Here is a 24,834-nt window from a genome sequence, read left to right as displayed (position 1 = left end):
CTCTTGCTTTTCTGACATGGAAAACACCAACCTGTGCAGCGTGTAGTCAAGAAGTTCAAAAGGCATCAAAGTGCTTATAGTAGCTTCTTCGCTTTTAAGGAACACACAGTAAACAAACTTCTGTTTTGATCTATCCAAGAAAGCAAGACAGAGCTATCTCAAGGAGATATCTCTGTTCACACTAAAAAGCAAAGCTTTTTGTTCTCCATCGCTCTTACATGGAAATTAAGCAAATTAGGCAGTAAGACTGTTGCTCTTGCTCTGCTGACGTAGAAAACACCAGCTGGTGCAGAAAGTAAAGGCGTACCACAACTGGCAGGAAAGTGTCTGCAGCAGAATCTATCTTTGCTGGCAACACAAACACCAATCAAATTTTATGTTTGTAGCAAACACCAGGAATCAAATCACAGCAACAAAAGGCAGACTTTACAGTTCATGTTGAAATGTGAAACTCTGTGTTTTACACAGCTCTTATTTAGAAATCAAGCATATTAAGAAATAAGAGCGTTGCTTTTACTCTGCACATATAGAAAAAACCAGTAAGTCGATAATGTAAGCCAGCAAAGGAAAAGGTGAGAAGATATTTCTGCACTTTCCTTTTTGCTGGCAACACGGACTGTTGTATGGCAGGATGTGTATTGATCAATCACAAAAAGCAAGACATAGAATCCAAAAGTAAAATTAACTATTAACTTGAAAAGCAAAGCTTTGTGTTATAACATCCATAAATGGAAATCATGAGTACTATGCAGTAATTCTGTTGCTCCTTCTTTGTCGACATAGAAAATACAAAATGGTGCAAAGTGTAAACCGGTACTGCAAAAGACAGGAAAGTTCTTACAGCAGATTCTTTGCTTGCAAGGAACACATAAAATCAACAAGGCTTGTGTTTTGATCTAAATTAGAAAGCATGACACAGAAACTTTAGGCAGATTTCACTGTTCTCACCAAAAAGTAAAGCTTTGTGTTCTCCATTGCTCTTACATGGAAATCAAGCAAATTAGGGAGTAAGAGTGTTGCTCTTGCTCTGTCAACATAGAAAATACGAAACGTTGCAGAGTGTAAACAGGTTCTGCCAAAGGCAGGAAATTGTTTGCAGCAGCTTCTTGATGGTGGCAACACAGACAACCGACAAGATTTATGTTTGTAGCAACCCCAGACAGGAAGACACAGCAACCAAAGCCAGACCTCACTGTTCACTTTGAAAAGAAAATCTTTGTGTTCTACACAGCTCTTACATGGATACCAAGCAAATTAGACAGAAACCAGTTTTCCTCCTGCTCTGCTGAGAAAGAAAATAACAACTGGTGTAGAATGTAAACCTAAAAGACAAAAGGCAGGTAAAATATCTGCAGGAGCTTCTTTCATTCTGGCAACAGAGAATACAAAAAGATTTCTATTTTTAGCAGCCCCAGAAAACAAGAAACAGCAAACAAAGGCAGATCTCACCTTTCCTTTGACAACCAGAGCTTTGTGTTCTACGCAGCACTTACATGTACATCAATAATTAGGAAGAACTAGCTGTGGTCTTTCTCACACAGAAAACACCAACTGGCTGCAGACTGTATACAGGAACTGTAGAAGACAGTAATGTCCGTACAGCAGCTTGTTTTCTCAGCACTGGGATGGGCACAGGGGAGAGCTGCAGTACCTCTCTTTATCCACAAGGCGGAAGATCTGGGAAAAGAATGATGGACTGGGAGAGACTGGACGGGAGATTTGGGGTGTTTGCTGGATTTTGGGTGGTTCTGCTGTTCCACTCCCATCCCGGAGACTGCTAATGTTCGGGAGGCACAGGCCCTCCACCGACGGGTACTGGGGGACTGGGAGCACTGGCAAGAACTGGGAAAGGATTTGGGTGGATTTTGGGAAATTTGAGAAGGTTTTGAAGGTTTTGAGGTGATTGGGAAGGATTGGGAGAGACTGACAAGGACTGGGTGAGACTGGGAGGGAATGGGAGGGAGTTTAGGGGGTGTTTAGGAGGATTCAGGGGTATTTTGGGGCTTTTTGGGGAATTGAGAGGGGATTGTGAGAGACTGGAAGAGACAGGGAGGGAACTGGGAGAAACTGGGAGGGACTGCGAGGGAGATTTGGGTGTGTTTGTGGGGATTTGGTGTTGTTTGTAGGGATTTGGTGTTGTTTGGGGGGATTCTGGGGGGTTTTAGCGGGTTTTGGGAGGGCTTGCGGGTATTGGGAGGGGCTGGGATGGGACTGGGAGAAGCTGGGAGGGACTGGGATGGACTGGAAGAGAGTTTTGGGGGGACTTTGGGCGATTTTATCCGGTTTTGGAGGGTTTGCGGGAATTGGGAGGGGCTGAGTTGGGATTGGGTGGGGCTGGGAGGAGATTGGGAGAGGCTGAGAGGGACTGGGAGAGGACTGGGAGGGACTGGGAGGGAATGGGAGGGAGGTTAGGGGGTGTTTGTGGGATTTTGGGGGATTTTGAGGAACTGGGAGTGGATTGGGAGGGACTGAAAGAGACTGGGAGGGATATTTGTGTGTATTTGTGCGGATTTGGAGTTGTTTGGGGGGATTCTGGGGGGTTTCAGCCGGTTGTGGGGGTGTTTGGGGGATTGGGAGAGGCTGAGAGCAGATTGGGATAGGCTGGGATGGACTGGGAGGGAACTGGGGAGAATGGGAGGGAGTTTTGGGGCTGTTTGGGGAGGATTTTTTTCGATTTTAGCGGGTTTTGGGGAGCTTGGGGGGCTTGGGAAGGGCTGGGAGGGGATTGAAAAGGACTGGGAGGTACTGGGAGGGAGCTTTGGGGGTGTTTGGGGGAATTTTGGGCGGTTTTAGTGGGTTTTGGGGGGGGTTGGGGGATTGGGAGGGCTGGGTTGGGATTGGACTGGGCTGGGAGGAAATTGGGATAGTCTGAGAGGGACTGGGATGGACTGGGAGAGGACTGGGAGGGAATAGAAGGGAATTTAGTGAGATTCAGGGGGATTTGGGGGAGTTTTGGGGAACTGAGAGGGGATTGGGAGAGACTGGAAGAGACTGGGAGGGACTGGGAGAGACTTGGAGGGAACTGGGATGGATTGGGAGAAAATTGGGAGGGACTGGGAGAGATTGGGAGGGACTGGGAGGGAGATTTGGGAGAGTTTGGGGGGATTTGGGGGGTTTTAATGGGTTTTGGGGGGGGTTGGGGAGATTGGGAGGGGGTGGGTGGGGACTGGGAGAGGCTGGGATGGACTCCGTGGGACTGGGATGGAACTGGGAGGGACTGGGAGAGAACAGGGGTGGACTGGGAGGGACTGAGAGAAAATGGGATGGAGTTTAGGGGGGCTTTGGGGCAATTTGGGGGGGTTTTGGGGAACTGAGAGGGGATTGGGTGGGACTGGAATTTAATGGGAGGGACTGGGAAGGACTGGGAGAGACTGGGAAGGGACTGGGATGGGCTGGGAAGGAACTCGGAAGGACTGGGAGGGAACTGGGAGGGATTGGGAGGGAACTGAGAGGGACTGGGAGGGAATGGGATGGAGTTCAGTGGGTGTTTGGAGGGATTTTATGGGATTTTGGGGGTTTTGGGGAACTGGGAGGGGGTTGGGAGGGACTGGAAGAGATTAGGAGGGACTGGGAGGGAGATTTGGGGGTGTTTAGTGGAATTTGGAGGGGGGTTGGGGGGGTTTGGGGGGGTTCTGATGTTCTACCCCCCATCTCAGAGCCTGCTGGTGTTCGGGGGGCACCGGCCCTCCACCTCCCGGTACTGGGGGAACTGGGAGCACTGGGAAGCGCTGGACCACTGGGATGCACTTGGGAGGGACTGGGAGGGACTGGGGGGAACTGAGAGTAGTGGGAGGGACTCGGAGAGAGTTTTGGGGGAATTTTTGGGCAGTTTTGGAGGAATTTCGGGGCAGTTTTTGTGGCCATTTTGGGCAATTTTGTCCAATTTTTATCAGTTTTTTTCCCCCGATTTTTTCCCTGTTTTTTCCCCAATCTCATTTTTTGACGTTTCCTGGTGGAATTTGGCCTGATTTTGATGGGAATTTTGCCGATTTGGGGCGTTTTTGGTAGGAATGTTGCCGATTTTGGGCGTTTTGGGGCTGATTTTGGCCATTATTGTGACAGTTACAGCATCCTCCTTAACTCCTCCTACCTTTTCCACCTGGAGCGGCACCACTTGAGCTCCCTATGGGTGTGGGGGGAATCCGCGGCGGGCCCCTGGAAAGAGCCTTCCAACTGGACACAGTGCAGTACTGCACATCTCCCTCATTCCCGTCCCAGTGCTGCCCCCTTGTGGACACAGTGCGGTACTGCAGCTATTTTTCTTTCCTGTCTCAGTGCTGCCCCCTTGTGGACACAGTGCGGTACTGCAGTTCTTCAAAGTTCCTGTCTCAGTGCTGCCCCCTTGTGGACACAGTGCAGCACTGCAGATCTCCCCACTGCCCGTCCCAGGGCTGTCCCCTTGTGGACACAGTGAGGTACTGCATCTCTCCCCCATGCTTTTCCCTGTTCTGCCCCCTTGTGGAAAGTTTACGGTACTGCAGCTCTTCTCTGTGCCCATGGTAGTGCTGCCGCCTTGTGGACACAGTGCAGTAGTGATGCCTTTCCCGGTGCTCTTCTAAAGGCTGCCTCTTTGTGGACACAGTGTGGTACTGCAGCTCTCCACCATATCCATCTCAGTGCTGCCTCCTTGTGGACACAGTGGGGTACTGCAGCTCTGCCCAGTGCCTGTCCCAGTGCTGCCCTCTTGTGGATACAGAGCGGTACTGCAGCCTTCCTCCTTTCTTGTCCCAGTGTTGGCCCCTTTTGGACACAGTGCGGTACTGCAGCTCTGGCCATGTCTGTCCTAATGCTTCCCCCTTGTGGACACACTGCGGTACTGCAGCTCCCCCTCATTCCTATCTCATTGCTCTTCCCCGTGCCCGTCTCAGTGCTGACCCCCGGTGGACACAGTGTGGTACTGCAGCTCTCCCCCATACCCGTCTCAGTGCTGCCTACTTGTGGACACCGTGCGGTTCTGCAGCTCTGCCCGTGTCTGTCCCAATGCTGGCCCCTACTGGACACAGTGCGGTATTGCAGCTCTGCCCCGTGCCCGTAGCAGTGTTGCCTTCTTGTGGACACAGTGCGGTACTGATGCTCTTCGCGGGGCTCGTCTTAGTGCTGCCCCTTGTGGACACAGTGTGGAACTGCAGCTCTCCCCCATACCCGTCGCAGTGCTGCCTCCTTGTGGACACACTGCTATTCTGCATCCCTGCCCTGTGCCCATCCCAGTGCTGCCCTCTTGTGGATAGAGAGCGGTACTGCAGCTCTCCCCCGTTCTTGTCCCAGTGCTGCCTCCTTATGGACACAGTGAGTTACTGCAGCTCTTCAAAATTCCTGTCTCAGTGCTGCCCCCTTGTGGAAAAAGTATGGTACTGCAGCTCTCCCCCGTTCTTGTCCCAGTGCTGCCTCCTTATGGACACAGTGAGTTACTGCAGCTCTTCAAAATTCCTGTCTCAGTGCTGCCCCCTTGTGGAAAAAGTATGGTACTGCAGCTCTCCCCAGTGCCTGTTTCAGTACTGCTCCTTTGTGGACACAGTGTGGTACTACAGCTCTCCCCCATACCCGTCTCCTTGCTGCCCCCTTTTGGACAGTGAGGTACTGTACCTCTCTTCGGTTCCCGTTCCAGTGTGGCCGCCTTGTTGACACAGTTTGGTAGTGCAGCTCTTCCCCGTGCCCGTCCAGTGCTGCCCTGTTTTGGACACAGTGCAGTACTGGAGCTCTGCCCCTTGACCGTCCCAGTGCTGCCCCCTTTTGAACCCAGTGCAGTACTGCAGCTCTCCCTCATCCTTTCTCAGTGCTGCCCCGCTGTGGACACAGTGCAGTACTAGAGCTCTCCCCCATGCCTTTCCCAATGCTGCTACCTGATGGACACAGTGCGGTTGTGCACCTCTCCCTCATTCCCATCTCAGTGCTGCCCCCATGAGGACACAGTGCAGTACTGCAGCCCTCCCCAGTGTATGATACAGTGCTGCCACCGGGTGGACACAGTGCGGTTCTAAAGCTCTCCCCCGTGTCCGTCCCAGTTATGCCCTATTGTGGACACAGTACGGTACTGCAGCTCAACCCGTGCCCTTCCCAGTGCTGCCCCCTTGTGGACAGAGTGTGGTACTGCAGCTCTCCCTCATTCGTGTCTCAGGGCTGCCCCCCTGTGGAATACAGTGCGGTACTGCAGCTATTTTTCTTTCTTGTCTCAGTGCTGCCCCCTTGTGGACACAGTCCAGTATTGCAGTATTCAAAATTCCTGTTTCAGTGCTACCCCCTTGTGGACACAGTCCAGTACTGCAGCTCTTCAAAATTCCTGTCTCAGTGCTGCCCCCTTGTGGAAACAGGGCAGTACTGCAGATATTTCTCTTTCCTGTCTCAGTGCTGCCCCCTTGTGGACACAGTGCGGTACTGCAGCTATTTTTCTCTCCTGCATCAGTGCTGCCCCCTTGTGGACACAGTGCGGTACTTCAGATTTTCCAAGTTCCTCCCTCAGAGCTGTCCCCTTGTGCACACAGTGCAGTACTTCAGCTTTTCAAAATTCCTGTTTCAGTGCTGCACCCTTGTGGACACAGGGCGGTACTGCAGCTATTTTTCTTTCCTGTCTCAGTGCTGCCCGCTTGTGGAATACAGTGCGGTACTGCAGCTATTTTTCTTTCCTATCTCAATGCTGCCCCCTTGTGGAAACAGTGCGGTACTGCAGCTTTTTTTATTTCCTGTCTCAGTGCTGCCCCCTTGTGGAATACAGTGCGGTACTGCAGCTATTATTCTTTATTGTCTCAGAGCTGCCCCCTTGTGGACACAGGGTGGTACTGCAGCTCTTCAAATTCCTGTCTCAGTTCTGCCCCCTTGTGGACACAGTGCAGTACTGCAGCTATTTTTCTTTCCTGTCTTAGTGCTGCCCCCTTGTGGACACAGGGCAGTACTGCAGATCTTCAAAATTCCTGTCTCAGTGCTACACCCTTGTGGACACAGGGTGGTACTGCAGCTCTTCAAAATTCCTGTCTCAGTGCTGTCCCCTTGTGGAAACAGGGCAGTACTGCAGCTATTTTTCTTTCCTGTCTTAGTGCTTCCCGCTTGTGGACACAGTGCGGTACTGCAGCTCTTCAAAATTCCTGTCTCAGTGCTGCCCCCTTGTAGACACAGGGCGGTACTGCAGCTATTTTTCTCTCCTGCCTCAGTGCTGCCCCCTTGTGGACACAGTGCGGTACTTCATATTTTCCAAGTTCCTCCCTCAGAGCTGCCCCCTTGTGGACACAGTGCGGTACTTCAGCTCTTCAAAATTCCTGTCTCAGTGCTGCCCCCTTGTGGACACAGTGCGGTACTGTAGCTCTTAGAAATTCCTGTCTCAGTGCAGCCCCCTTGTGGAATACAGTGCGGTACTGCAGCTATTTTTCTTTCCTGTCTCATAGCTGCCCCTTTGTGGACACAGTGCGGTACTGCTGCTATTCAAACTTCCTTTCTCATTTCTGCCCCCTTGTGGACACAGGGAGGTACTGCAGCTATTTTTCTTTACTGTCTCAGTGCTGCCCCCTTGTAGACACAGTGCGGTACTGCAGCTATTGTTCTTTCCTGTCTCAATGCTGCCCCCTTGTGGACACAGTGCGGTACTGCAGCTTTTTTTATTTCCTGTCTCAGTGCTGCCCCCTTGTGGAATACAGTGCGGTACTACAGCTATTTTTCTTTATTGTCTCAGAGCTGCCCCCTTGTGGACACAGGGTGGTACTGCAGCTCTTCAAAATTCCTGTCTCAGTGCTGCCCCCTTGTGGACACGGAGCAGTACTGCAGCTCTCCTTCATTCCTGTCCCAGTTCTGCAACCTTTTAAACACAAGGCGCTACTGCAGCTTTCCCCCGTGCCTTTTCTAAAGGAGCCGCAGTGAGCTGGGCTCCTAGTGCTACTACCTTGAGGACACAATTCGGTTCTGCAGCTCTCCTCTATGCCCGTCCCAGTTCTGCCTTCTTGTGGACACAGTATGGTACTTCAGCTCTCCCCAGTGCCCGTTCCAGTACTGCCCCCTTTTGGACACAGTGTGGTACTGCAGCTCTACATGTGCCCAACCCAGTGCTGCCCTCTTATGGACACAGAGCAGTACTGCAGCTCTCCCTCATTCTCGTCCCAGTGCTGCCATCTTGTGGTCACAGTGCGGTAGTGCAGCTCTCCTCTGTGCCCGTCCCGGTTTTGCCCCCTTGTGGTCACAGTGCGGTACTGCAGCTCTTCAAAACTCCTGTCTCAGTGCTGCCCCCTTGTGGACACAGAGCGGTACTGCAGCTATTTTTCTTTCCTGTCTCAGTGCTGCCCCTTTGTGGACACAATGCTGTACTGCAGCTATTTTTCTTTCCTGTCTCAGTGCTGCCCCCTTGTGGACACAGAGCGTTAAAGTGTTTCTGCCTTGTGCTTATCCCACTGCTGCCCCCTTTTGGACATAGTGCGGTACTGCAGCATTGCCCGGTGCCCGTCCCACTGCTGCCCTCTTGTGGACAAAGTGAGGTATTGCAGCTCCCCGTCGTGCCTCTCCCAGTGCTGCTCCCTTCTGAACACAGTGTGGTACTGCAGCTCTACATGTGCCCAACCCAGTGCTGCCCCCTAATGGACACAGTGAGGTACTGCAGCTCTCCTCTGTACCCGTTCCGGTTCTGCCCCCTTGTAGTCACAGTGCGGTACTGCAGCTCTTCAAAACAACTGTCTCAGTGCTGCCCCCTTGTGGACACAGTGCGGTACAGCAGCTATTTTTCTTTCCTGTCTCAGTGCTGCCCCCTTGTGGACACAGTGCGGTACAGTAGCTCTTCAAAATTCCTGTCTCAGTGCTGCCCCCTTGTGGACACAGTGCTGTACTGCAGCTATTTTTCTTTCCTGTCTCAGTGCTGCCCCCTTGTGGACACAGTGCAATAATGCAGCTCTTCAAAATTCCTGTCTCAGTGCTGCCCTCTTGTGGACACAATGCAGTACTGCAGGTCTCTCCCATGCCCGTCAAATGCTGCCCCCTTCTGGACACAGAGCAGTACTGCAGCTCTCCCTCATTCCCGTCGCAGTGCTGCCAGCTTTTAAACACAGCGCGGTACTGCAACTTTCCCCTGTGCCTTTTCTACAGGAGCTGCAGTGAGCTGGGCCCCTAGTGCTACTACCTTGAGGACACAATGCGGTTCTGCAGCTCTCCTCTATGCCCGTCCCGGTTCTGCCTTCTTGTGGACGCAGTACGGTACTTCAGCTCACCCCGGTTCCCGTTCCAGTGCTGCCCCCTTGTGGACACAGTGTGGTACTGCAGCTCTCTCCCCTGCCCATCCCAGTGCTGCCCCCTTTTGGACACAGAGCGGTAAAGTGTTTCTGCCTCGTGCTTATCCCACTGCTGCCCCCTTTTGGACATAGTGCGGTACTGCAGCACTGCCCGGTGCCTGTCCCACTGCTGCCCTCTTGTGGACAAAGTGAGGTATTGCAGCTCCCCCTCGTGCCTCTCCCAGTGCTGCTCCCTTCTGAACACAGTGCGGTACTGGAGCGCTGTCCTGTGTCCGTCCCAATGCGGCCCCCTTGTGGACACAGTGCGGTGCTGCAGCTCTACCCCGTGCCCGTCCCACTGCTGCCACTTTGTGGACATAGTGCGGCACTTAGTTTCTCCCCCATGCTTATCCTACTGCTGCCCGCTTGTGGACATAGTGCGGTACTGCAGCTCTCCCCTGAGACCGGTCCAGTGCAGCCCCCTTGTGGATACAATGCGGTGCTGCAACTCTCTCCCATGCCCGTCCCTGTGCTGCCCTATGTGGACACAGTGCGGTACCACATCCCTCCCCCATGCCCATCCCAGTGATGCCCCCTTGTGGACACAGTGCGCTACTGCAGCTCTCCTCCGTGCCTGCCTAAGTGCTGCCCCCTTGTGGACACAATGCGTTACTGCAGCTCTCCTTCATTCCTGTCCCAGTGCTGCCACCTTGTGGACACAGTGCGGTACTGCAGGTTTCCCCAGTGCCTTTTCTATAGGAGCCGTAGTGAGCTGCGCCACTAGTGGTACCAACTTTTGGACACAATGCAGTACTGCAGCTGTCCCCCATTCCCGTTCCAGTGCTGCTCTCTTGTGGACCGAGTGCAGTACTGCAGGTCTCCCCCATGCCCGTGCTAGTGCTACCCCCTTGTGGACACAGATCGGTACTGCAGCTCTCCCTCATTCCCGTCCCAGTGCTGCCCCCTTGTGGACACAGTGAGATACTGCAGCTCCCCCTCCTTCCCGTCTATGTGCTGCCTGCCCCCTTGTGGACACAGTGCAGTACTGAAGCTCTCCTCCATGCCCGTTCCAGTTTTGCCCCCTTGTGGACACAGTGCTGTACTGAACCTCTGCCTCATTCATGTCTCAGTGCTGCCCTGTTTTGGACAGAGAGCCGTACTGCAGCTCTCGTCTGTGCCCATACCAGTGCTACCCCTATGTGGACACAGTGCAGTACTTCAGCCCTCCCTCCTTTCCGTACCAGTGCTGCCCCATTGTGGACACAATGCAGTACTGCATCTCTCCCCCATGCCCATCCCAGTCCTGTCCCCTTTTGGACACAATGCGGTACTGCATCGCTCCCCCATGCCCATCCCAGAGCTGTCCCCTTTTGGACACAGTCCAGTACTGCGATTCTCCCCCGTTCCCATCCCACTGCTGCCCCCTTTTGGACACAGTGCGGACCTGAGGTTCTCCCCCGTGCTTATCCAAGTGCTGCCCCCTTGTGGTCACAATGCGGTACTGCAGCTCTCCCCCATGCATGTCCCAGGGTGGCCCCCTTGTGCATACAGTGCGGTGCTGCAGCTCTGCCCCGTGCCCGTCCCACTGCTGCCACTTTGTGGACACAGTGCAGCACTTAGGTTCTCCCCCGTGCTTATCCCACTGCTGCCCCCGTGTGGACACAGTGCAATAATGCAGCTCTTCAAAATTCCTGTCTCAGTGCTGCCCCCTTGTGGACACAGTGCGGTACTGCAGCACTTCAAAATTCCTGTCTCAGTGCTGCCCCCTTGTGGACACAGTGCGGTACTGCAGCACTTCAAAATTCCTGTCTCAGTGTTGCCCTCTTGTGGACACAGTGCGGTACTGCAGGTCTCTCCCATGCCCGTCAAATGCTGCCCCTTTCTGGACACAGAGTAGTACTGCAGCTCTCCCTCATTCCCGTCACAGTGCTGCCAGCTTTTAAACACAGCGCGGTACTGCAACTTTCCCCCGTGCCTTTTCTACAGGAGCTGCAGTGAGCTGGGCCCCTAGTGCTACTACCTTGAGGACACAATGCGGTTCTGCAGCTCTCCTCTATGCCCGTCCCGGTTCTGCCTTCTTGTGGACGCAGTACGGTACTTCAGCTCACCCCGGTGCCCGTTCCAGTGCTGCCCGCTTGTGGACACAGTGTGGCACTTAGGTTCTCCCCCGTGCCTGTCCCAGTGCATCCCCCTTTTGGACACAGTGCTCTGCTGCAGCTCTCTCCCATGCCCGTCAGTGCTGCCCCCTTGTTGACGCAGTGTGGTACTGCAGCTCTTCCTGGTGCCCATCTCAGTGCTGCCCCCTTGTGGACACGGAGCAGTACTGCAGCTCTCCTTCATTCCTGTCCCAGTGCTGCCACCTTTTAAACACAAGGCGGGTACTGCAGCTTTCCCCCGTGCCTTTTCTATAGGAGCCGCAGTGAGCTGGGCACCTTGTGCTACCACCTTGTTGACACAATGCGGTTCTGCAGCTCTCCTCTATGCCCATCCTGGTTCTGCCTTCTTGTGGACACAGTGCGGTACTGCAGCTCTTCCCTGTGTCCGTCCCAGTGCTGCCCCCTTGTGGACACAGGGTGGTACTGCAGCTCTACATGTGCCCGACCCAGTGCTGCCCTCTTATGGACACAGAGCGGTACTGCAGCTCTCCCTCATTCTCGTCCCAGTGCTGCCCCCTTGTGGTCACAGTGCGGTACTGCAGCTCTTCAAAACAACTATCTCAGTGCTGCCCCCTTGTGGACACAGTGCGGTACTGCAGCTATTTTTCTTTCCTGTCTCAGTGCTGCCCCCTTGTGGACACAGTGCAATAATGCAGCTCTTCAAAATTCCTGTCTCAGTGCTGCCCCCTTGTGGACACAGTGTGGTACTGCAGCTCTTCAAAACTCCTGTCTCAGTGCTGCCCCCTTGTGGACACAGTGTGGTACTGCAATTCTTCAAAACTCCTCTCTCAGTGCTGCCCCCTTGTGGACACAGTGCGGTACAGTAGCTCTTCAAAATTCCTGTCTCAGTGCTGCCCCCTTGTGGACACAGTGCTGTACTGCAGCTATTTTTCTTTCCTGTCTCAGTGCTGCCCCCTTGTGGACACAGTGCAATAATGCAGCTCTTCAAAATTCCTGTCTCAGTGCTGCCCTCTTGTGGACACAATGCAGTACTGCAGGTCTCTCCCATGCCCGTCAAATGCTGCCCCCTTCTGGACACAGAGCAGTACTGCAGCTCTCCCTCATTCCCGTCGCAGTGCTGCCAGCTTTTAAACACAGCGCGGTACTGCAACTTTCCCCTGTGCCTTTTCTACAGGAGCTGCAGTGAGCTGGGCCCCTAGTGCTACTACCTTGAGGACACAATGCGGTTCTGCAGCTCTCCTCTATGCCCGTCCCGGTTCTGCCTTCTTGTGGACGCAGTACGGTACTTCAGCTCACCCCGGTTCCCGTTCCAGTGCTGCCCCCTTGTGGACACAGTGTGGTACTGCAGCTCTCCCCCCTGCCCATCCCAGTGCTGCCCCCTTTTGGACACAGAGCGGTAAAGTGTTTCTGCCTCGTGCTTATCCCACTGCTGCCCCCTTTTGGACATAGTGTGGTACTGCAGCACTGCCCGATGCCTGTCCCACTGCTGCCCTCTTGTGGACAAAGTGAGGTATTGCAGCTCCCCCTCGTGCCTCTCCCAGTGCTGCTCCCTTCTGAACACAGTGCGGTACTGGAGCGCTGTCCTGTGTCCGTCCCAATGCGGCCCCCTTGTGGACACAGTGCGGTGCTGCAGCTCTACCCCGTGCCGTCCCACTGCTGCCACTTTGTGGACATAGTGCGGCACTTAGTTTCTCCCCCATGCTTATCCTACTGCTGCCCGCTTGTGGACATAGTGAAAGGAGTGAAGACGGCGGGGACATGGAGGGGATGGACATGGAGGGGATACTGGATCCAGTGGGACTGGAAAGATACGGCAGGATGGGGAGGTGGCGGGACGGGCTCACGGCACGCCCGGCACAGGGGCCACTCCCAAGAATGATGCTGCAGCCAGACCTCAGCAGAGAGGTGTCCCCACCAGGGCTTGTTGGCACCCTCCAGGCTCCCGCTTTCCCATGCCGCTGGTCAGCCCACAGCCGTGTCTGCACACCTGGAATCGCCACGAAAAATCATGCTCGGGCGACGTCAGGTTTGCATGTGGGCAGCTAGCTAGGTGCAGTCGGGATCCTTGGTTTTCTCGCCCTTTTGCTGCCATCTTTGGAAGGTCAGGTGGCAGCACTGCCACCGAGCTCAGCCCGGGACTGCAATGCATGGTGGAGATGGGCACGGGGTAGAGCTGCAGCACTGCTCTCTGTCCACAAGGCGGCAGCACTGCTGCAGAGCTCAGCCCGGGGCTGCAACGCGTGCCTGGGGACAGGCAGAGAACGGAGGCAAAAAAGAAAGTGTCTGACACCTTTCCAAAAATCCTCTAAGCTCTGAAAGACTCCCGGCCAAAACTATGAGAACCCGGTCTCAAACCAAATTAAAACCAAAAAAGTCTTTATTTAAAGCTATATTTCAATATATTTTATATTTATAATTTTTTATTTATATATGTAATGAACATTTCTATTTTTGGTTAATATATATTTTTAAGAAAATATATTCTAATATGTTATAATCTATTGGGAAAATATATGTAATACTTAATATTATATATATTTATTTATATTCCTGATATATGTTTTATATTTTATATTTTTATTTTTATTGTATATTTAAACTTATTTATATTTTGCAGGGGTTTTTTGATTTTTTGTTGTTGTTGGTTTATATTTTACACTATATGAATTCATTAACCTAACACATTAGAACCACATTTAATTAGAATTACATTAGCCTATTTTTGAAAGGGTGGTAAAAATTTAATTTTTATTAAGATAATATTAGTATATTTTCTTTTTGTGTTTTGTTGTTGTTTGGGGTTTTTTAGTTGTTTGTAGTGGTTGTTTTGGGTTTTTTTTTTTCTTCATTTTGGTTTTCTGGTTAATAGACAATGAGGTTTGGAGAGCTAGAAAACAAAAAGTCTATTTTGTTTTATTGCTATGTCTGAAATACATCTCAACATCAAGTTACTGGTGGCAATACTGAAAATGGGTAGAATGAGACCTATTAGGGGGTTAAAAGGACAAAAGATGGCACCATGGTGTTTCACAGCTTTCTCCATTCAGGTTTTTTAATTTAGCAGAAAATACAGAAGTTTTGTTAACTGCACTCTCAATTATATCCAGACGTCCCGTGGACATGGATGTCATTTTTTAATTTCTTTGTTGCCAACAGCCAAACTTTCCCCATACTTGGGGTAAGAAACAGTAAAGGGGAAAAAAAAAAAAGAAGAAACAGGAACCATGAAAATGTAAAATGAAAAAATTTAAATAAAATTTAAAAATATTAAAAATAAACCCTAAAAATATTTAAAGTAATTAAAAAAATAAAATGTAAACCTAAAAGAAAAATATTTTTAAATTACATTAAAAATTAAAAACAAAATAAAAATTTAAAATAAAAGACAAAAATAGAAAATACAAAATAAATAACATTTAAAAATTATTAACCTATAAACAAATATAAAAAAATTAAAACAATTTACAAATGATTTTGAAAAGTAAAAGACAAATAATAAATTTAAATAAAATTAAATAACAAATAAAAACATTTAAAAATGCAAAACATAAAATAAAATTTAAAAATAGAACAAAATAAAATAATACCATAAAAAAGAAGAAATTCATAAGAAATAAACCCCAAAAACAAACCATTAAAAAAAATACACTAAACAATAAGTTAAAAAAATACAAAATTAAATAAATGTCGTTCTCACATCATGCCCTTGCCTAACACAGCTCTGGGAGCATCCTCAGTGATGTAGGGATAGGGGAAAAAACCCCAGTGCCTCCCAGAAAATAAGGGAGACAATTACTAGTTTTGCTTGGAAACAAATTCTATTTTAGTGGGAAACAAATGTACCAAGACAGGAAAGAACCACAACATGGCATCCAAGGAACAGCAATTAGGCCAGGATTTAAGTTTTAATGGGATTCATGTAATTTAAAATGCAGTAAATTTAACTTTACAGAGAGATTCATTATGGCATCTAAAGACTCAGCAAGTTTTCCTGGGAATTTACAGAATTCTGTGGATATGGTGCTGAACAATGCTTGATTTACTAACATTAATTTGGTACATTTCCTTGGCAATGTGCCCTAAGCTGTACAAAAATTCCAATTAGTATGGAATAATCGAAGAAATAAATATTCCCTAACTAAAATCAGAGAGAGGAAAAACATCAAATAAAAGGAACGAATAACATGTAAATCCCAACTTGCCTGGAAAACAACCTCAGGAATTTCTATAAGTAAAAACTTTTGGAACAGGCAGGAAGTTGGTGGAAGCTCATGATTATTTAAAATCTGCTTCCTCTGCTCTGATTTTAAAGGGTAGCGTGAACTAAACATGTCAAGTTTCTCCTATCCAAGAATGATCTGTATTTTGTGGGAGTAACAATGCAAAGAAACTCCAGTCTTACTTGTATTTGACATCTGAAACTCTCGGCAGAGGGGGGAAGTTTCAACGGAACAAAAGAGCCACAATTCTCAGAATAACAAAAGTCTACTTGGCAAAAGTCAGGAACTTTATTTACAAATCCATGGAGGAGGAGTGTTGCCCTGGCTTTTCTGAGTTTTTTTAAAGCCTTCTACTTGTTCATAAGATGGAGTCAGATCTTTAGTTTCTGTTCAATATGAAGGGTCAGTTTTTCATTTTCTCACACTTTGGAACATAAGCAACCGTTCTTGTTTTTGTTCACAGTCCTTTGTTTACATATTTCTAGCCTGAAAATAATGTTGGTTGACAGCTGGTCTGGCCAGTGGGGTGAAGGGGTAGTAACCTCAGAAGCCAATCCATAACCAGACCCACAAACGTATAAAAATGGAAGAAATAAACAGGCTGGCCCTCTTTTTGGGGAGCAGCCTTTCACTGCAGACCTCCTGCCTCCGTGTTAACAACATGCCGTTGCCATTGTTAACATTGCATGCCGTTCCAACAGAGAAGGAGGAGGATGACCCCAGGAACACACTCCAGCTGAAAGTAACCATTTATTGGAAAATCAAATGGACAGTCTCTGGTTATGGTCAAGCAATTATCCAGGCATCAGAGAGAAAAGTAGGAACCTTGGACTGGGTATAAGGCCTTCCAGTGGCTTTGCTTCCCAGTGGCTCTCTCCATTTTTGCCAACTACCTGGAAGAGGAAAAACAACAGGAATAAAGTGGCAAACCTGGGCAGGACGTCCTTGCTTCAGGCAGATGGACATGCCCCTCCCAGAGAGTGAGTCCAGGCTGTGCATTGGGGAGCTCCGGTAATCTGGGACTCCCCGTGGCATTAAAGGGCTGGAAAAGCACACCCAGCTGCCCGGGTTTAGTGCCGGGACATGGCAAGGTCTGGGCACAGGGGCAGCAGTTGGAACTGGGACTGCAGGAGAACAACCCAAACCCAGGTTCAACATCCAGCAGTACAGCCAGCACTGTACTGGCCGTGAGAAACTCAGGTGGGAGAACCCCCTCGGATGCTCCCTGCACCCTCCATGTTCCTTGCCTTTGGCAGCTTTGCCAGGGCCTCCCTCAGAACACTAACCTCACTCTGCAGCTCCTACTAAATAGGAGAACCTATGGAAATCATCCAGAAATCCAGGGATTTCCAATTCTTAAGAACCAACATAGCAGCAAAATGTGTCCAAACTGTGCTGCAAACGAGCAGGTCTGAGGAGACGCAGGGATTTATTCCAGAGCGGACACAAGGATCCCTCAAGCAGCCAATATTTCTCTTGGGCTCTTCCCACTGCTCTCTGAGGACACAAGCAGAAGTTTTTCCCTGGTGTTCCTCTTTCCATCAATACAAAGACTTCTGTCCTCCTCAAACTGCAGGTTCAGGAAGAGAAATAGGAATACTATCATTACACAGACTGGGCAGGAGGGTGCGACTGAGGCAGGAGGGTGCGACTGAGGCAGGATCACCAGCTCCCAATCCACTGCTGCATCTGGATTTCTGACCAGTTCCTTCCCACCACCATTCCCTGGGTGCCACATGTCCACAGACACCTGTCTCCATGCAGCTTAAAAAGCCACAGAAACCAAAAGAAAGAAGATCAAAAATCAATTCATATGCTTCTAGTCTGGGGAGAATGAGGGAGGTCTAAAAACTCTATTTTAGAAGAGTACAGCAATTTTTTAATGACCTTTAATATCAGTAAAGGGCAGCAAAAGCTAATAAACTCCTATATTAACCTTATTAGCAGCAGGAAAACAAAGTTTTAAGTTAAGTTAGGATCAATTTTTGCTGATAAAAATTAAGGACGTGCCATGTTGCTGCCAGTGCTTTTCACCTGCTGACATTAGATGGTATTTGTACCATGAACACATTACTGAAACAGCTTATTTTAAAATAGGACTTTTACAATAAAGTTAGCAATAAAAGAAAGTCTCAAAAACAAAATATAAGCCTCATATATATTAAAAAAAAGTTGACTTTGGTGTGTATAACTTGGAAGCCTCTCATGTTTCACTCCTTAACAATAAATTTTAACAAGCTGATGATTAAAACCTTGTAGAAAACTCAAAAAAAACAAAAAATCCAGGACAAAGGTAAACATTTTGCCAAGTACCTTCAGTGTGCAAGTCTCTCACGAACAACTGTTTCCTCCTTGGTGGGCTCTGCCACGGATCTAATCCATCCGCATCTGAAAGAAATTTAGGACAAAAGTCAGAGAGCTGCAGGATAACTTAAAAGCTCCAGGCATCTTGTGCCCATCTAGAAATACCCTCTACACTCCCACTACACCCTACACTGCAAATTTCAAGTCCCCAGGACATGTCCTATTACCCCTACACCCAGGCCACGCAGCAGGGCAGAGCAGCGCAGGGCCAAACGCACACCGTGACACCTGTGACACAGGACACCACCAATGAGAAGGACACAACAGGGACAGAAAAAAGGCTCGGCAAGAAGAAGGACCCTGAGGGCCGAGAGAATGAGGAAGGAGATGACTGAGCTAAGACCGATGGGGAGCCGATGAGGCTCAAAGAACCCGGCAGCAAGAAGATGCCAACAGAACTGCTTCATCCGAGAACCGCAAAGATGGATGCCCGAGAACCCTACGGTCAGATACCTCGACCTAGCTCGGCATTCTTACAAGGCCTAATCTGCCATAAGGGATCATTGCGGTGCACAGCTGTCAGTACAGCTCAGAACAAGACATGAAAAGACCTCGGACTGGATGCTTCTGAAGAGGGATGCAATTCCAACACATGTGCATGCTCCTGAGTTAAAGGCGCTGAGCCAAGGAACGCAGAGATCCCAAATGCTAAGACCAAAGCCAGGGTTTCCAAAAGGTCCCTTGCAGGGCTACGGAAAGCGACACGAAATGTGAGATGCCCAAAAGACACAGAGTGCACAATAGACAAGTGACTCCACATAGCCTGGGACTGCTCTGCCCTGCACAGCTCAGCACCAAAATCAAAAGTGAGACTTTCCCTTTAGGTAGCCTAAGGGGCCACACCTTCGCCATCCCGGAATGCAAATCGGACTCAAAAAACCCTCCCGCTAACTCCTGACCACCCGCCCCGCTTTCAACCCCTCTGTGGCTCACAGCCCTCCACTTATCTCTTTGATGTCTGGGAATGCCAATCAGCGTCGGGTGCAAAACAAGGCCGCCTTGCCCTCGAGGAATTTCCCGCCGGCAGCGGGCTGTTGTCTCTCAGTCGGCTACAATAAAAGAAACCAAACGTGAACGCATGGCCTTGGCAGCACGACTGCCAACACCTGACAATTCTGCTGCTCACCGTCTCCCAAGAATGCCCGGATCCTCGAGCTGCACGCCAACGTCACAGGGTATACCTGGGTTAAGAGGAGATGAGGTGATGCGGCATGGCTTGACCTTGAGTGGACCCTCGCTCCTCCTCCCTACCTCCCAGACCCATCGCAAATCCTCAGCCCTTACCGCAGTCTACCCGGATGGCGCCTTCAAACAGAAAAGATCGAGGCTTCATCACGGAGTCCTATCATGGTCCTCGAGGGCTCACAAGACAGGCTAAGTGGCTCCGTCATCAGGTCACTGAGGGGAGTTTGGCGTGATGCAAGTGGACCCCCTAAAACACACCATAATGGACACTTACCGTTGCACCAGCAAGCAAGACTTGAGCAACAGCAACTGGTTCTGTCCGCCGATCAACACTCACCTTGTTTGCTTCACCCTGACTGCTGCAACCCAGCCATGCTTCCTAAAACAAATGCAAAGAACAGCGCTGTAATACAGTCACCCTTTACGCTGCCCCTCTGAAGTTAAACGATGACTGACCTGCTTGGGGCCAAGCCCCTCACCGGGGATGGGCCCTCCGCCACGGATCTAATCCATCCGCATCTGAAAGAGAGTTAGGACAAAACAGAGTGCTGCAGGATAACTTAAAAGCTCCAGGCATCTTGTGCCCATCTAGAAATACCCTCTACACTCCCACTACACCCTACACTGCAAATTTCAAGTCCCCAGGACATGTCCTATTACCCCTACACCCAGGCCACGCAGCAGGGCAGAGCAGCGCAGGGCCAAACGCACACCGTGACACCTGTGACACAGGACACCACCAATGAGAAGGACACAACAGGGACAGAAAAAAGGCTCGGCAAGAAGAAGGACCCTGAGGGCCGAGAGAATGAGGAAGGAGATGACTGAGCTAAGACCGATGGGGAGCCGATGAGGCTCAAAGAACCCGGCAGCAAGAAGATGCCAACAGAACTGCTTCATCCGAGAACCGCAAAGATGGATGCCCGAGAACCCTACGGTCAGATACCTCGACCTAGCTCGGCATTCTTACAAGGCCTAATCTGCCATAAGGGATCATTGCGGTGCACAGCTGTCAGTACAGCTCAGAACAAGACATGAAAAGACCTCGGACTGGATGCTTCTGAAGAGAGATGCGATTCTGATGCGCGTGTGAGCTCCTGAGTCAAAGGCGCTGAGCTGAGGAATAGGGAGATGTTAAGAATGATGCCTGGTGTTTCCAAGAGGCTCCTCGAAGGGCTAAGGCAGAAGACATTACACATGAGACACCCAAAAGACACAGAGTGCACAACAGACAAGTGACAACATGGCCTAGGACTGCTCTGCCTTGCACACCTCAGCACTGTGATCAAAACAGAGACTTTCCCTTGATGTGGCCTAAAGTGTCACATCTGGGCCATCCCAGTCCACAGAGCTGACTCCAGACCCCTCCCGGTGAGTCCCCACACGGCACCCTGCTTTCATCCTTTCTGTGGCTCATAGCCCTCTACTTATCTCTGGGACTTCCGGGGTCAAGAATCTGCGTCGGGTGCAAAGGAAGGCCGTCCTGCCCTCAGGGAATTTCCTGCTGTCCCTGGGCTGCTGTGTCTCAGTCAGCTCTCACAAAGAAAACCAAACATCAGGGCACGATCTCAGCAGAGCTGTTGGCCGCTCTGTGAGAGGGTCTCAGTGTAATACGAGCAGAGCAGCTGGAACACACAAACAACAATGGATGCTTAGAGTTACACCAGAAACACCACTGCCCTAACCACACAAATACATGAACTTCAAAAAAGAAAACTCAAAAAAATTGCACCAAAAAAAGCCAACTCTGATTACCCACAATCAAACTACCAAATATAATGAAAATAATCCCTTGACCAATTCTCTTAAAAGACCTCAAATACATGCCCAGAATCCCACTAAACTTAAAAAGACCTGTCTCTAACCAAATAAAAAGCAAAATCCCACGTGTTTTGAAATACATAAACATATTAACCTAACACATCAGAACCACAGAAATTTAAATCCCAGTCAACACTAGTATGCCATATACAATAATCCCATCACTACATACAAAATCAAAATTCACTTCTAGTACTAAAACAACAAAAAAAATCACAACTGTTAACTGTAATAAAACCTTTAAAAACCTAATTAAAAATAAAATTTTAAAATCCCACTGTAACTAACCCCAAAGATTTCAAACTTCCTTCAAAACAAGTATTTTAAGTGCCAAAACCCTTCAAACATTTAAAATAACTACTACAAAAATGCCCTCTACCCACCACACCACCAACATAATGAAAAACAAATAAATTACTCTCTTCATACAGCACACCCACATAAAAAATCGAAATGTCCCTAAAATCTTTCAAGTAATCACGAATTAACCCCAAAATAAAAACTTTATTATCATTAACAAAAAACCAAAAAATAAACACAAACTAAAAAACTCCACCATACAAACAAAGAACACTAGACTCTTTTCACTAACAATTCTTATCACATCATAAAAATAGAACTAAAACTAAAAACAACCATATAGAATTCCACACAACAAATCACAAAAACTAGCAGAGGAGATAAATCAATCCAACTTGCTAAACTCAAAACTGTACAACTGACCCTAAACACAACTAAAAAACACCTATACTAACTCATAAATAATAACCACTACTCTATAAAATTAACTAAAAAACCCAAACTAATTAATAACATGAAAAAATCTAAACTACTAAAGAAGAATGTCACTACCTCAAAAAACTACCTAAAAAATCCATCATATCACTACCCATGTTTGCAAAAATAAAACAAATAAGACCCACCAAAACAACAAACAAATCATACTACAAATATAAAAATATCACAAAAAACTTAAATTAACAACACCAAAAATATTATTCCTAACTCAATAAACCCATAATACCTCAAACCATTCAAACAAAAATATCACCTACAAATACACACAAAACCAAAAGATCAATTTAACCATGAACAGTATCTCCCAAATTATCTGAAGCTATCAAACATATACTGTAACCAAACAAACCAAATAAATAAACCCTTGCAATATAATAAACAATAATCCAACCACATTTTTAGAAAATCCTAACAAATTAACTACATCACACTACCTCAAACCAACCAAAACAAACACTACATACTCACTGCAATAAAAAAACCACCACTAAATGACTGAAAGCATACCCTGTACCTCATGTTATATCCCATTACAGCATTATAAGCCTTAGAAAGTATATCCTTTAAAAATATCATACCCCATTAAAAAAAAAACCAAAAAAAACACCACAACAAAACCCAGTCTAAAAACAACCCGATCAACGCCTGAAATACGAAATATAGCATTCAATAAATAGACCGTATCCCTTATCATACACCATCAACAAACAAAATAAATCTACGCAGTGAAATAATAAAAACCACCTTAAAACAACTAAACAGAAAAAACTTTTAAATATTAAAAGCTGCATCCAACAAAACACCCAAATCTGAATCCCTACATACAATAAATAAAAACAAAACCTCAATAACATTTATCAGAAGTCTATTTAAAAAGCTACTCCAATTAATTCTACCTCAAATACAAACAAGCTCATCCATAAAACCCATTCATAAAGTTATCTTCACTCAAAAACTAAATTACACCTAATAAATAAAACCAAAAAATAAAGCAAAACACTATATACCACCAAAAACCCATAATATTTAATAAAAACCATAATATTTAATAAAAACCACATTTAAATACTACTATTTATTAAAATCTTAGGCAAAGGGGGATTTTCACCAATTTAAACACAGACAATAAGAAAAGAGGAATTTCTTCCCTCAATTTAAACTTATTTTATCCTCATAACCCCCATTTTTTTCAGGGGCAACAGGGAGGGATTGACAAGATAAAACTGAAAAGCAAAAGGGGAAAGTCCCCTGTACAAACCCTCACTGGCTCACCAGCTGCTGCCCTGTCTAGCACAAAGGTTTGCCCCCCAGCACCTCCTTCAAGCAATGCCCCACATCCGAGTGCATCCAGTAGCTCCCCCAGACCCAATGAGAGGCTCTCACCATCACTCCATGAGACATGCCTGGGAGCCCACCATAAACCTCCCTCTTCCAGCAGCTCCATGCCAAAGTGAGCTGAGGCAACCCCCTCTTAAAGCAGCCTCAGGAGGACCCGCCTCCTCATCATCTTTACAGCACCCAGCTGTATCTGTTCCCAGTCCTCATCATTCTCATAGCTGACACCTGTGGCTGCTGCCACTCTGAGTGTGAGGGCAGGGGGGACTTGCTGCTCCTTCCCTGGACAGTTCACTGTCAGCACTTGACACACTGGGGTACCGGACTTTCCTTGCTATAGATAAGGATCCCTCTTCTCCTGCAAGTGCCCAAGGCTGAAATTAGGATTCCACCTCCAAAATTCTGTGTGTAAGGTTCATCATTCCTAAGGAATTTCCTAAGGAAATTCCCCAGCAATCATTAGCCTTCATTTACAATTTTTCCTTTGGAATCATTACTAGCTTGTCTGTCTGTTAGAAGCATTTCATTGAGAGTTCAGGAGCTGGGTTGGCTTGTTTATGATCTAGCTGACAAGCCCAGGCTAAATCCAAACATCCAGAATGACAGGGAAATATGGAGACAGTTTATAAATACTCCCCCTCCCCTGCAACTTAGTTCTTCATCGCACAAGGGGCAAGTATGGAATTCAGATGTTCTCCGCATTTCTCCAGCTCAGACACTTCCACATCTGCAGCAGTGTCACCTTCTTCCACCTCATTCTTTGCCCGAGTGTGATAACTCTCATGAGATGAGGCCTGAGGTTTGTTCTTGTCTTTAATATTTTCAGTAAGAAGAAAACCACTGTTATAAACGTGGAGTGGTTAATTCATGTTCTTATGATAAATTAGAAATTTATAAAATTGTATAAAGTGATATCAGGTTAAAGTTTATGTTTTAAGAGATTCTGCAGCAGATGGCGAAACTGACCACCCTGAGACAGCCGGCGCCCCATTCAGAAAAGAACAAAGGAGTTTTCCGGGAAAGCTCGCAGCTGCCCCAAGCACCAGGGAGGGGACCCCGGAGATAAGCTGGCACCAGCAATTCACACCTTGGGTGCCACCTTCACAGACCATCACGCCACATCCTCGATATCTCGACCACTCATCAACTATAAGGACCTATTGAAATTGGACATTAACATTTGAACTGAGAAAAGAACTCTTTTCTGCTTGTTTGGGGAGACTCCCGAATTTGTTTAGTTAGTGGGGAAACAATGGGAAATATGGGGAAATATTGTCAAGGGTGGAATAAAGTGTATAAAAACCAAGCCCCGAACCGGGCTAATTTGTGAACCGTTGGGGGAGATAGCAGGCTGCCAGACCCTGTATCTCATGGTTCACCCTTGACATTTCCCGGGAAAACTCTGTCAAGTTTCTCCGCTGGTGGTGGGTTATCAAAATTCTGTGATTTGATTTGTTATTAATAAACCAAATTATTATTTAAAATTGGAATATCTGATTGGCATTTATAACAACCACCATCAAAACAAACATCAGATACTCCAAAGGAGTACAAAATTGTGCAAGTAAGGTGCTCTCTTGTGTTGATTCACTTGTTACAATGGTAAGTAGCAGCCTCATTTAGCAGCCTCCTTTAGCAGCCTGTGCTGTTCCAAGGGGGTCCTGGAGCTCCCAGGGACTCTAGGCTGGAACTCAATTCCAAACCAGATCAGCCAGCCAGGAGACAAGAGAAGCTCCTGAAGCCTGGAGCAACACAGCCCACACACAGAGTAAGTTACAGGCATTACTCCAAAAACTCTCTTCATGTCTTTCTGAGAAGTTT

General features: G+C 48.1%; 2 long non-coding RNA genes across 4 annotated transcripts; both read right to left on the bottom strand.

The window, feature by feature from the left end:
- Positions 1-14,706: 14,706 nt before the first annotated feature.
- Positions 14,707-19,029, bottom strand: LOC134560292 (uncharacterized). Of its 2 annotated transcripts, XR_010082707.1 has the most exons (4): positions 19,001-19,029; positions 17,824-18,923; positions 16,797-17,080; positions 14,707-16,403 (listed from the first exon to the last, which is right to left on the bottom strand). It is a non-coding gene; the product is annotated as an uncharacterized LOC134560292 (long non-coding RNA). The 2 variants fall into 2 exon arrangements; XR_010082706.1 differs by lacking the exon at positions 14,707-16,403 and having other exon boundaries at positions 16,411-17,080.
- Positions 19,030-19,051: 22 nt separating this feature from the next.
- LOC134560290 (uncharacterized) lies at positions 19,052-23,829 on the bottom strand. Of its 2 annotated transcripts, XR_010082705.1 has the most exons (4): positions 23,062-23,829; positions 19,516-20,684; positions 19,397-19,438; positions 19,052-19,306 (listed from the first exon to the last, which is right to left on the bottom strand). It is a non-coding gene; the product is annotated as an uncharacterized LOC134560290 (long non-coding RNA). The 2 variants fall into 2 exon arrangements; XR_010082704.1 differs by lacking the exon at positions 23,062-23,829 and having other exon boundaries at positions 19,516-22,764.
- Between the last annotated feature and the right edge of the window lie 1,005 nt (positions 23,830-24,834).

This window comes from Prinia subflava, chromosome 19 (assembly GCF_021018805.1).
Source record: "Prinia subflava isolate CZ2003 ecotype Zambia chromosome 19, Cam_Psub_1.2, whole genome shotgun sequence".
Classification (NCBI taxonomy): Eukaryota; Metazoa; Chordata; class Aves; order Passeriformes; family Cisticolidae; genus Prinia; species Prinia subflava.
Note: the sequence above shows the minus strand (reverse complement) of the source record. Positions and strands in the feature narration are given on the sequence as shown.